At 40.8% G+C, this 12,283-nt stretch overlaps 2 non-coding genes across 2 annotated transcripts; one reads left to right on the forward strand and one right to left on the reverse strand.

Moving 5' to 3' along the window:
- Window positions 1-8,750: 8,750 nt before the first annotated feature.
- On the reverse strand, window positions 8,751-8,823 carry trnat-ugu (transfer RNA threonine (anticodon UGU)). The gene has a single exon. It is a non-coding gene; the product is annotated as a tRNA-Thr (tRNA).
- Window positions 8,824-10,758: 1,935 nt separating this feature from the next.
- Window positions 10,759-10,832, forward strand: trnai-aau (transfer RNA isoleucine (anticodon AAU)). The gene has a single exon. It is a non-coding gene; the product is annotated as a tRNA-Ile (tRNA).
- Window positions 10,833-12,283: the final 1,451 nt, after the last annotated feature.

Here is a 12,283-nt window from a genome sequence, read left to right on the forward strand (position 1 = left end):
GGGAGCTGGTGTGTACATCCCACCGTCAGCTGATGTGCGCGAGGCACAGCGCACACTCGCCGACCAGATCCTGTGCATGGAGCGGACCTACCCGGACTCTTTTATCATTGTGCTTGGTGACTTTAATAAAGGGGACCTCTCACACCAGCTCCCCAAATATAGATAATTAATTAAATGTCCGACCAGAGAGGAGAAGACACTTATTTATTCAGTTTATTTCCGACATGGTTACATTCACTTTTTTTTAATTTTTTTTTTTTACATTTTTTGTACATGCCGAAAAAGGAGACGAGAGAAGCAGTTTGCTTATCCGGGTCCCGTCCCCTGTTTTACCATCGCAGATTTACATGGGTTTACATGTCTCTCTGGTCAAAAACATTCTTGATTTCTTCTGAACGTCCATCTGTAGTCAGTGTTGTCCTCTCTATCTTTGTTTTTGTTGGCCTTGTTCCCTGCCAGACGTTGTTAGCATTCCTCCAGTTCAAGAATAGTTCCTCTTTCGAAGGTGTTTGGAAGGTTCTTCCCTTTTCATCCACAATGTCACCTTGTTTTGTCTCTACATCAAGGGTAATCCAAGCTGTTGTTAGTTCTATTGGCAGTGTTGTATTTCCCACTGTCTGATGATGGGATCAGATCCAACTTGTATAAACACATCACCACATCCCAGTTCACAAGCAAAGTAGTATTTTAATGTAATATATCTTAGTTCATAAGCGTGTTTCTAACTGCTGTTGTTAGTTTTATTGGCAGTGTTGTATTTTCCACTGTTAAATTTAACTTGTATAAACACATTATTATATCTTAGTTCATAAGCAAGGTAGTAATTTCATTGTATATAAAAAAAATCGTGTTTCTAACTGCACATATGACAATAAACACTTTGAATTTAAATTTAATGTAATCCTTAATCACTCCACCACCTAGCAATTAAAATGAATAAATGACAGACCTTTTTTACTCTTGGTTTCCACATTTAATTCGGTCTCCGTAAAATAATCACAGTCTTAGTTTTGTTTCCAGTGTTTATATAGATCTGGGTCCATATCCATGATTACCATCACTAATGTTGTTGTTTAGGTGGATCCTTCGTATTTTCCCAAGTTGTCCATCGTTTTGATGAGAACTGCTTTTCCGTCCTCTTCTTCCTGGATGTAAATCCTGCAGTTTTTTGACCACGTCTTCAAAATCTTTCCTTCTTTTTTTATTTGGCGTGCTTTCCATGCAATGCTTGCATTTTGTTTCGTCAGGTTTTCATTGATGTACACCTTCGTTCCCTTGAGTTTGTTTCTTTGCTTGAGTATTTCTCCTTTGAATTTTATATTCGTGAAGGTTATTTTTACAGCTCTGTTATCATTTTTCTTTGGCAGGAGATGGCAGGAGTTGATGTTGTCAGGGTTCAGGAACAATGTCCTTCGACTTCAGGAAGTCAATGACCTGTTGTTCAATTGATTTGTTTCTTCGTCACTCGCGTAGCTCCTGGGTTTTATCTTTAGGCCTGTGATGATGACATCTTTCTCTCTTTCCTTTTGTTCCAGCTGTTCAACCCTCGCGTTCAACAATTTTATCTCTTCAGCATTTCTTTCATTCTTTTCTTTCAGTACCTTTGTTTCGCTTTGTAGTCTTTCCAGTGAATTTTCCAGCGTCTTTTCCAACGACTTTATCTCGGCAGATAGGTTTTGTAGACCCTCGCGTATCATCTCCTTGACCTCTTCCAAACCCGAATTGGGTTCTGAAGGGCCTCCCTGCGGTTTTTTCACCATTTTCCTTCAGTCTTGGGCCCAGTTTTTCAGGCTGTTCAGGCTGTTCAGCTGTAGCCAGCTGTAGCCAAGGTCGTGTTATCGGAGCAAACGAAAACACGTCTGCTCTCACCAAAGACCAGAGAATATGGATCACTGTTACACCACACTAAGCAGTGCTTATCACGCCGTTTTCCCGTGCTGCACTGGGCCAATCGGACCATTTGATGGTCCATCTGATTCCTTCATACAGACAGAGGCTGAAGCTCTGTAAACCTGTGGTGAAGGAATCTAAACAATGGACCAGTGAAGCAGTGGAGAAACTCCAGGAGTGTTTGGACTGTACTGACTGGGATGTTTTCAGGTCTGCGAACAGTTCTCTGGATGAGTTTACAGACGCTGTGACGTCCTACATCAGCTTCTGTGAGGACAGCTGCATTCCATCAAAGACCAGGGTGAGTTATAACAATGACAAACCCTGGTTCACAGCTAAGCTCAGAGGCTGAGGGCAGACAAAGAGGGTCGCTTTCAGGGGTGGAGACAGAGCCAGGTACAGAGAGTCGAAGTACACGTTTGAAAAGGAGGTGAGAAGAGCCAAACGTTTGTACTCAGAGAAGTTACAACATCAGTTCTCTGCAAATGACTCGGCTTCTGTCTGGAGAGGGCTCAGGCAAATTACAAACTACAAGCCCAGAGCCCCTGCTGCTGCTAACGACCTCTGCCTGGCCAACAGTCTGAATAACTTCTATTGTAGATTTGACAGACAATGGGACAGACCTGACTCCAACCCTCCTCACACCTCTGACCAGCCTCACTCCAACACCTTCACCCCCCACATCAAAGCTACAGTTTCACCCCAGCTGCCTACAGAGGCTCTCTCCCCTATCTTCCCCCCCTCCTCCCCCCCTCCTACAGAGACACCTTTCTCCATCAAAGAGAGAGATGTGAATAGACTTTTCAGGAGACAAAACCCCCGTAAGGCTTGTGGACTGGACTCTGTCTCTCCTTCTACCTTAAAGCACTGTGCTGATCAGCTGTCTCCAGTGTTCACAGACATTTTTAACACCTCACTGGAGACATGCACCGTACCAGCCTGTTTTAAGGCCTCCACCATCGTTCCTGTCCCTAAAAAGCTGAGGATCACAGGACTTAATGACTACAGACCCATCGCTCTGACATCTGTGGTCATGAAGTCCTTTGAACGCCTCATGCTCTCCCACATCAAGGACATCACCGACCCCCACCTGGACCCCCTGCAGTTTGCCTATAGATCCAACAGGTCCGTAGACGATGCTGTAAACCTGGCTCTCCACTTCATCCTCCAGCACCTGGACTCCCCAGGCTCCTACGCCAGGATCCTGTTTGTGGACTTCAGCTCTGCTTTTAATACAATAATCCCAGCTCTCCTTCAGGACAAGCTTTCCCAGCTGAACGTGCCAGACTCCACCTGCAGGTGGATCACAGACTTCCTGTCTGACAGGAAGCAGCACGTGAAGCTGGGAAAAACCATCTCTGCTCCCCGGACCATCAGCACTGGATCTCCTCAGGGCTGTGTTCTTTCTCCTCTGCTCTTCTCCCTGTACACCAACAGCTGCACCTCCTCTCACCAGTCGGTCAAACTCCTGAAGTTTGCAGACGACACGACCATCATCGGTCTCATCGCTGATGGAGACGAGTCTGACTACAGGTGGGAGACAGACCGGCTGGTGTCCTGGTGCAGCCAGAACAACCTGGAGCTCAATGCTTTAAAGACAGTGGAGATGATAGCAGACTCGAGGAAGAACCCAGCCCCCCTCACCCCCCTCACCCTGGGAGACTCTACAGTGAGCTCTGTAGAGTACTTCTGCTTCCTGGGGACCATCATCACTCAGGACCTCAAGTGGGAGCTGAACATCAGCTCCCTCATCAAAAAAGCTCAGCAGAGGATGTACTTTCTGCGGCAGCTGAAGAAGTTCAGTCTGCCAACAAAGATGATGGTGAACTTCTACAGCTCCATCATCCAGTCCATCCTCTGCTCCTCCATCACCATCTGGTACGCTGCAGCTACGGCCAAGGACAAGGCCAGACTGCAGCGTATCATCCACTCTGCAGAGAAGGTCATCGGCTGCAATCTGCCCTCCCTCCAGGACCTGTACGCCTCCAGGATTTTGAGGCGTGCAGGAAAGATTGTGGCCGACCCCTCCCACCCCGGTCATAAACTGTTTCAATCTCTCCCTTCTGGTAGGAGGTTTCGGTCCATCAGGACCAGAACCTCCAGACACAAAAAACAGCTTCTTTCCCTCTGCCACCATCCACATGAACACACCCCAAGTCACCCACTGAACCCCCCCCCACCCGATCACCACCTCCACCAGCTTGATATCTGCTGCACTGTATATATATATTTATATTTATCCTATTTATCCTTTATTCTCTATCTATCCTTTATTTATCCCTCATCCTTTATATTTATCATTATTATTATTATTATTGTTGCTGGGTTGTTCTTTGTTGTTTTGTTTTTATTTCTTTTATTTCTTTTTGTTGCTTGTTTTGTGCACCAACCACCAAGTCAAATTCCTTGTACTGTCCTTAAAACTGTACATGGCAAATAAAACATTTCTGATTCTGATTCTGATTCTGATATAATTCATCTGTTGTTACAGTTAAAGGTAAAATGACTTTTTGTGTCTTTGTTGCTCCTATGTTATACAGGAGATTATATTGACAGTTTATATTGAGATATGTCTAAGTTTTTAGTGTTTTAAAAGAAACCAAGAAAGAACAGGTTTAATCTGTGTGTAAATATATGTGTGTATATATGTTTATATTTGTGTAATTGTAGATATGTCATTATAGATACATTGTGTATAGTCTAAGTTGTTGTATTGTGCTTCACATGCTAATGTGACAGTGAGTGGTTTTGCTTTGTAGTTTGTTTCTTTTTTGATTTGTGTAAATTTGTTTATTATTTCTGAGTAACTTTTTACGACTCGACTAAAATGTAGTTTGGGAAAAAAAAAAAATAAGAATGAGATTGTAAATGATTCCAATAGTATCAGTAGTGCACTGGCTCCATCATGTAGCCTATAGGGAGGTAAATACATTTATGACACTGTTTAATGCATAAAATAAACAATAGCTGAACAGTGAACCCTGAAGTTTTTTCCTCTGAGAACAAAACAAAACTAACAAAATGTATTTACTGGACACAGAAATAACACTTTTTATTTCTAGTGCTTCAAGCCCTCACAGCCTCACACACTCCATCACTTTCCAGGTGACATCAGACCAGCCCCCCAGGAATGGTCCCAGTCCTCCAGGAATGGTCCCAGTCTTCCAGGAATGGTCCCAGCCCCGCAGGAATGGTCCCAGCCCCCCAGGAATGGTCCCAGTCCTCCAGGACCATGGTCCCAGTCCTCCAGGAATGGTCCCAGTCCTCCAGGAGGAATGGTCCCAGTCCTCCAGGGATGGTCCCAGTCCTCCAGGACCATGGTCCCAGTCCTCCAGGAATGGTCCCAGTCCTCCAGGAATGGTCCCAGTCCTCCAGGAATGATGGTCCCAGTCCTCCAGGAATGGTCCCAGTCCTCCAGATGAGCTACTCTGTGTCTGAGTTTAACTGACTCTGTGCTTTTAAAGCATCCTTGTTGTTCTGCTGGTTCTCCTTCACTGAGTTCTAATCACTGCTGGTCACATGGAGAGTTTACAATCTATTCACATGGTCCAACCTGTGGAACAGCACATCTATACTGTAGCTCTACCACCACCTCCTGGCTCTATATAGATACTACATTTACCTGCACTTATTACAAGATGTTTAACTGATAATATCATCTGTTTTGCTGAAATGATTGATTCTTAATATTTAATGGTTTCACAAACCAAAAGGTTGTTTTCTGCACTAATTTACTCTTAAACCAGCAGCTGTTTTCAGACAGAGAACCTGTACATTAACATCTTTAAGCATGAAACTAATAATGTAAGTTTAGTAAAGTTTACTGACGTTAGCTCAGGTATGTAGCCTGTGCTACTAAAACTATCTAAACAGAGGCTCATTTAGCTTTTTAAATACTTTAAAGTGACTAAATAAACTTTTTAATAAGTCTATGAATGAGACCCTTCTGTTTCCTGTTTATTTATTTTTTCCTCTCAACAATGTGTAGCTGTCACAGAGCCATCCAGATAGAGCTGTTATTATATTCTAATTCTACCATAAACTGTCATAAATGTATCTACATCGTCTCCTTCAAAAACTCTAAACCCAACCTGGCAACACAGCTGTTGTTGACTTGTCCTGTGTTATATGTGTAGTTTATTTATTGTTTGATTTAGGCCCATTTAGTTATTTATTCATTATATAGAATTAGATGAAATCAATAATATTGATTATGTGTAAAGGAGGACAAACATTCCTCAGAGAAACTGTTGTCATGGCAACAATCTGAGGGAGTTGTGTCTACTTTCTTCTTCTATGAATAAACTTTTCTTTCTTTTTCCCAAAATGTTTTTCCCACAATTCAACTTTCTGGATCAATAATTAGAATAATGACTATTGACAGTAAATCAGTTTTTATTGCTCATTGATTTGAATGAGTTTATTTGTGTGACTGATTTGATGGATTGTAATGGCTCCTTATTGAGTTGTGCACATTTTATTAGAAAGCATAATATATTGTTATAGTTTCTTTGTGTGTGATTCTAAATGAATGAATGACTCCATACTTTACTTCATATAATCACTTTAGGAGTTTTTTTAATGTTTCAGACGTGTTTATCATTGTGTAACACATACACATACTGATAATAACAGAAAACATGCTCATTAAACTGAACTGTTCCTGGACTGTAACTATGGTGATCTGGTGAATGTAACCAAATTAAACCACAACTAACCACATCTGTAGAACACAAACTACTATCTCATTATATACTGTACGTTCCCCACAGATGACCCCTACATATTTGTACACAGACTGGGTGACACTGGGAACACCAGCTGGAGACTTTTCTGTCTATGGAAACCACAGATTGAGCACCGCCTACTTTTCTCCTTGTCCCTCCAGCCTGATGTCTTCTTATGGCTGTATGATGGTAGTGTTGTGTTTTTATATCACACATCTTCTCATTGCATCAATGAAATGCATATGTAGTTGTGGTGTGTCCTCCATCCTTACTGTATATGTGGAATGAGCAGTTCTTTGTCCAGCTCCTTGATGAATAGCTGCTGTGCATTGTTTAGAACACTCATGTAATCAGGGTGTTGTTAACATCCACCATATTGTACCAGAGCACCATTGACCACCTCTGTGTTCTTCACTTCCATGAGTTGTTGTTAACCATCTCATCCTCCTTCTGTTTGTTTCTTCTGCTGTCCTCCACTGTTGTGTCATCATACATAGTCCTCAGGAGGACCACAGACTTTCCTTTCTTCTGCACAAAGCTCACCATGGTCATGTTGACATCTCCTGTGATGTGGAGGACCTCATGATGGGTGGTATGTTTGACTTATTCTGACAATGACTCCACACGATGAATAGTTTCTTCTCATTGAGCTTCTTCTTCTCTCCAAGTTGGTGCATTTTAGAACCTCCTCAGTTATATTGAACATATCCCAGGAATCTTTTGGTGAAACTACTGTGGATCCAGATGTTGGTCCTGGGAAGCTTCTTGTTCTATGATGAGTGGAAAGATTCTCATTCCTTTATAGAACTTTATGAAACACATAAACTGGGTCGTCGTCCTCATAAGCAGTTTCAGACTCAGCATAAGAACCAATAATATCCTCATTCTTCTCATCTGGTCCCACCTGCACCATCTTTAGAACCATTTTAGCAGTAAATCATCAAACAGTCATAAATCCCAGCTTTCAGGTAAAAGGACTTGAAATGGACAGAGCTCCCATGCAAGGCACCAGTCACCCATTAAAACATCTTGCTCAAAGACACTTTGGCACATAGCAGTGTGATCAGAAGAAGACCTCTGGATAAGAAGACTACCCCTGTACTACCTGAGCAACTGTAAATATGTTCTAAATAACAAACATTTCAAAGGTTCACACTAAATATAGTTAAATTATACGAGTCATTTCTGACCCACATGAAGCTCTGCAGGGTGTGGGTCAATTCTAATTCTGTAATTGATAATTCATTTCAATTATGACATAATTATAATTATAATTTTAAAAATATGTTGCTGTTTTAATTGTATTTAAATTAGAAATTAGTTAATAGATAATTGACATTGTAATTGTAATTGCCATGAAAATTCTATAAAAATTCTCAATAATGATTTAGCGCTAAACTGTGGAACCATGTTACAGTTCTATGTACAGTAGTTCTACACATATGTAGTTAATAATTAATAAAATATGTTTCATATCAAACTGTCCCACATTTTAATATTTAAAAAAAATTAATCTAGGGGTAAAAAATGCTCAGACTTTCACACCAAAAATATTAAAACCTATATTTTCATTGATTATGAATCCTGACAAGGTAATCAATAGATAGGAAATAAATGAGATGTTATAGTGTATTTTACAGCTGATTTAGGACCTGTTAGCATTAGAGATGCTAACAGAAAGGTTAACTTTTATTAGGTTATTTATTTTAGGCTCAGTAATTGTGATTAATTGTAATTAAACAATAGTAATTAAGAACATAAATGTAATTGAGTTCCTGAGGCTAAAACATTATTATAAATGAATTGTAATTGAACATGGGTAATTGAAAATGTAATTGAGTCCAACCCTGCAGCTCAGTAAGAACAGCTGTGTGTCCTGTCCTTCAGAATAAAAGTCAACTTCCACGTTACCACAGAAGTGTGTGATGATGAAGATGATGAAGAAACGCTTTGGTCAGATATGTGCAGCAGGGACTGAAGGAGACCACGCCCCCTGCTGTCACAGCTGGGAGTTACCATGGAGACACTTCAGCTCACTTGGAAAGTGACGCTTTCCATTTATACCAATCCTTGAGCAGTTAAAGGGTGTGAACAAAACCATTAGCCCCACCCCCAGTAGGTAACAGTGAGTGAAGGCCTCAGTGAGAATTGAACTCACGACCCCTGGTTTACAAGACCAGTGCTCTAACCTCTGAGCTATGAGGCCCTGTGTGTGTATGTGTGTGCGTGTGTGCGTGCGTGCGTGTGTGTGATAGCTATGATAAGATCAGTGCTGTTATTGAGGAAGTTTAGTATTATTTGTGCCATAGTATCTAGTCATCTTCCCCCTCACAGTGTTTCCTGATCCCAAATGGGGTCCTGACCCCCAGGTTGAGAACCCTTGTGTTAAAGAATACTGCAGAGCCTTCATGTAGTTCTGAGCTGCCTGCAGCCAATCAGAGCCACTCATGGAGGGTTTGAAGCTACAGATGCTGCAGGGTGAGAAAACACACACACACACACACACACACACACTGATCATCTGTAGTTTAAAGATGTGTAGCTCTGTGGGCCTGTACTACAAAGCTGGATACGTATATCCTGGATTTATCTCCGTTAGCGGGTTTCACCTAACCAAACATTCTCTGTCAGAGAGCAGCTGCACTATGAACTGAGATATCAACTCACTCTCTTAACCCAGGTGATGTCAGCCTGGCTACGTGCACGCTCCTGTGACAGGGGTGAGAAAGGACCCCCACACTTTGTGTATAGCAGCACAACTGCTGTATGTTCCTGCTGAGGCTGTCAGCGTCACCACAGTGTATAATGAAAGTGTATAATGAATGAATGAATGATCTGATTGGTCCGTGGATACAGAAAGTGTCTGACACACACAGCCTCAATCAGCTGACTAGGCATTTTACAAAGATTATCATTCAAAAGGCTCTAAAAATCCCTCTCATGCTGTATCTTTTTTCTCTCACAGTTCAATCTTAATGTCAACAACAGTAATGATAGAGTGTGGTCTTATCTTGGTCCTCAGTTTAGAGGGAATTCCAACTCCTTCATCAAATCCTAATTTTTTTACCAATTTCAAAGGCTACCAATCAAGAGCCTTTGTTCAGTCAGTTCTCAACAAACACACATGTATCTTAACCACATGCTAGTTGTGCTACAGTTGTTATATCATGCTTTAAAGCTGCAGTATGTAGAATCATGAGACGCTCCACACTCCCCCCTCCCCTCCTGAAAAACTCAACAGACTTCTTGTGAACTCTTGCATACACACACACACACACAACTGTGGAACTCTTTGTGACTGTTTTCTCCATAGAGACTAGTAACAAATGTAGAGACTTTATCTTGTGTTATTGGAGAGTTTTCTGATGTTTTAGAGACATAAAAGCATGTATCACTCACTGCTGTGAGGACAGTAAGAGGCTCAGAGCCACAGCTGATCAGAGCAGACACACTCCACACTGCAGATGAAATGTGTCTGTTCTCTGTCTCCACCTTAGATAATGTTTCTCTTAGTTTTACAAGCTATTTATCTCGTTTGTTGTCACTCTCTCTCTGACTCAGGGCAGACTGTGCACGGACTGAAAGCAGATCAAGTGAAGTCCACCACACACACAGAGTCAGAGGAACCTCTGTGACTCTGTTCCTCATGAACATGTTTGTGCCTTTATTCTGTTGCTTCTCCACCTCAGTCTTCATTTTTCCTCTTGATTTGACAGAAGTCACGTTAGAGATTTCTGCTGGAATATAAAGCCATGAGACTTTATCTACTCTCAGATCAAGAACACACTGACTTTTGACGAGCAGCTCAAGCAGCCAATAGTAATGCTTAAAACAGCTCATTGGATGGCCCCATTGTTAGAAAGAACTCTGATTGGCTGACATCCATTCTGTATTGATAAACTTCATTTTCAGAGCCTGGAGAAGAAGAAGAGATTCACTGTCTACTCAGAACACTTTGGATTACAATATGCTCAAAGATGATTATGGATTTTTGACCAAATAACATAAAAAAAAAAAAACATACTGCAGCTTTAAGCTAAGGGATGAGTACTGCTGAATTTTCTACTGCCAACTTTCTAGGTGTTTAGAACCGTGATCGTTTTAACTCAACCAAATTTTTACACATTTTTGCAGCTTCATAGGCCAGTTAGCTCAGCTGGTCAGAGCGTGGTGCTAATAACGCCAAGGTCATGGGTTCAAACCCCATACTGACCAGATATTAATCAAGGACCATAAACCTGTGTTGTAAATGTTAGTGTATGAGTCAGAAAGGACAAGGTATGAATATGTATACAATAAACACAGATAAAGAATATCTAAACTGTTAATCATTCCCAAACCTGGAAGAAAATTCACAAATAGCCAAAAATCTAGAATGACTGTCAGTAAAGAAGCTTCTTTTTGACATCTTAATAAATCAGCAAGTAGGACAAATACCAATTTATTGATGAATAATCCCAGAACAGTTTAGGTTAAATACTAATAATACTTACTTTGTATGTGTATGCCTTGTGTATTCAGGTGTCCAACCATCATTTTGTATCCACAGTTGTGATGGAGCTGCAGAATGTAGGTTATACTTTCATCCAAATCATTGTCTTACAATGTAGTGAATAAATCATGGACTCTGTTTATCCAAAACAATGAGAAAGGTCACAATAGACATGAAATGAAAACTGTGTGTGAAATGATCTAACCATTGTATGTAATAAAAACTCATAGACTAATAATAATGTAGCCTATTTTTAATGATCAAACATGTACATATATTAGCACACTATAGCTACAACTGTGCTTGTTTTGACAAAGTAAGTTTTACTGAACTCTAAATTAAAACTACTGCTAACCTGGACAGATGCTAGAGATAACAAGGACAAAACAATACTAGATGACTTTATACATTAGCTGATATTAAGGACAAGGGCTGATGTGCTGTTAAAACAGACCAGATTGTTTTAATGTAGCCTAATTGTTGTGTAGTCTACATGACATTAGAACCTGAACATATGCCATATAATATGACCAGTCTATAGCTTCATAAAATAAGTATTGAAATGGAATAGCAATGCAACGTTAGCCTAGCCTACCATTAATACACATTAACATGAGTAATATTTACACACAAATAATGTTCTACTGTTGCTACTTTCAAACAAGCAAGAGTTACACTATCAATTATCACCATGGTACATCACAGGTAAATAATTTATGTGTATGAGTATGGAGCTGTCATGTTCTGTTAATTATTTATCCTTTGGGGTTCTCTTTAAGTTATTCTGTATCTTTGTTTATTTGGTTTGAGTCTAGTCATGTGTTTAAATCTTGTCTGTGTTTCAGGTGTTCCTGTTTGTGGCTCCACCCCCCAGTGATGTCTGTGTGCTTGGTTGGTGATTGATTAGCTCCCTCTTGTTTCCACCCAGGTGTGGCCCATTCCCAATCAGGCCTCCTCCACTATTTAACTGAGTGCTTGGTCACAGTATGACTGTGGGATCATTGTTAATGTGTGTGTTTATGCTGTCAGCCCTCATCGTGTCCTGCTGCGTCTGGTCTTTGTTCCCTGTTCCTCCTGCAGTTTTGGATTTAAGTTTTGTTTTGTTTTGGAGAATAAAGACATGGACTGGTTCCATGAATGTTATGCTTAGATTCTGCCTCCTTCTCTCTCTGCC

This window comes from Gouania willdenowi, unplaced genomic scaffold, assembly GCF_900634775.1.
Source record: "Gouania willdenowi unplaced genomic scaffold, fGouWil2.1 scaffold_83_arrow_ctg1, whole genome shotgun sequence".
Lineage (NCBI taxonomy): Eukaryota > Metazoa > Chordata > Actinopteri > Blenniiformes > Gobiesocidae > Gouania > Gouania willdenowi.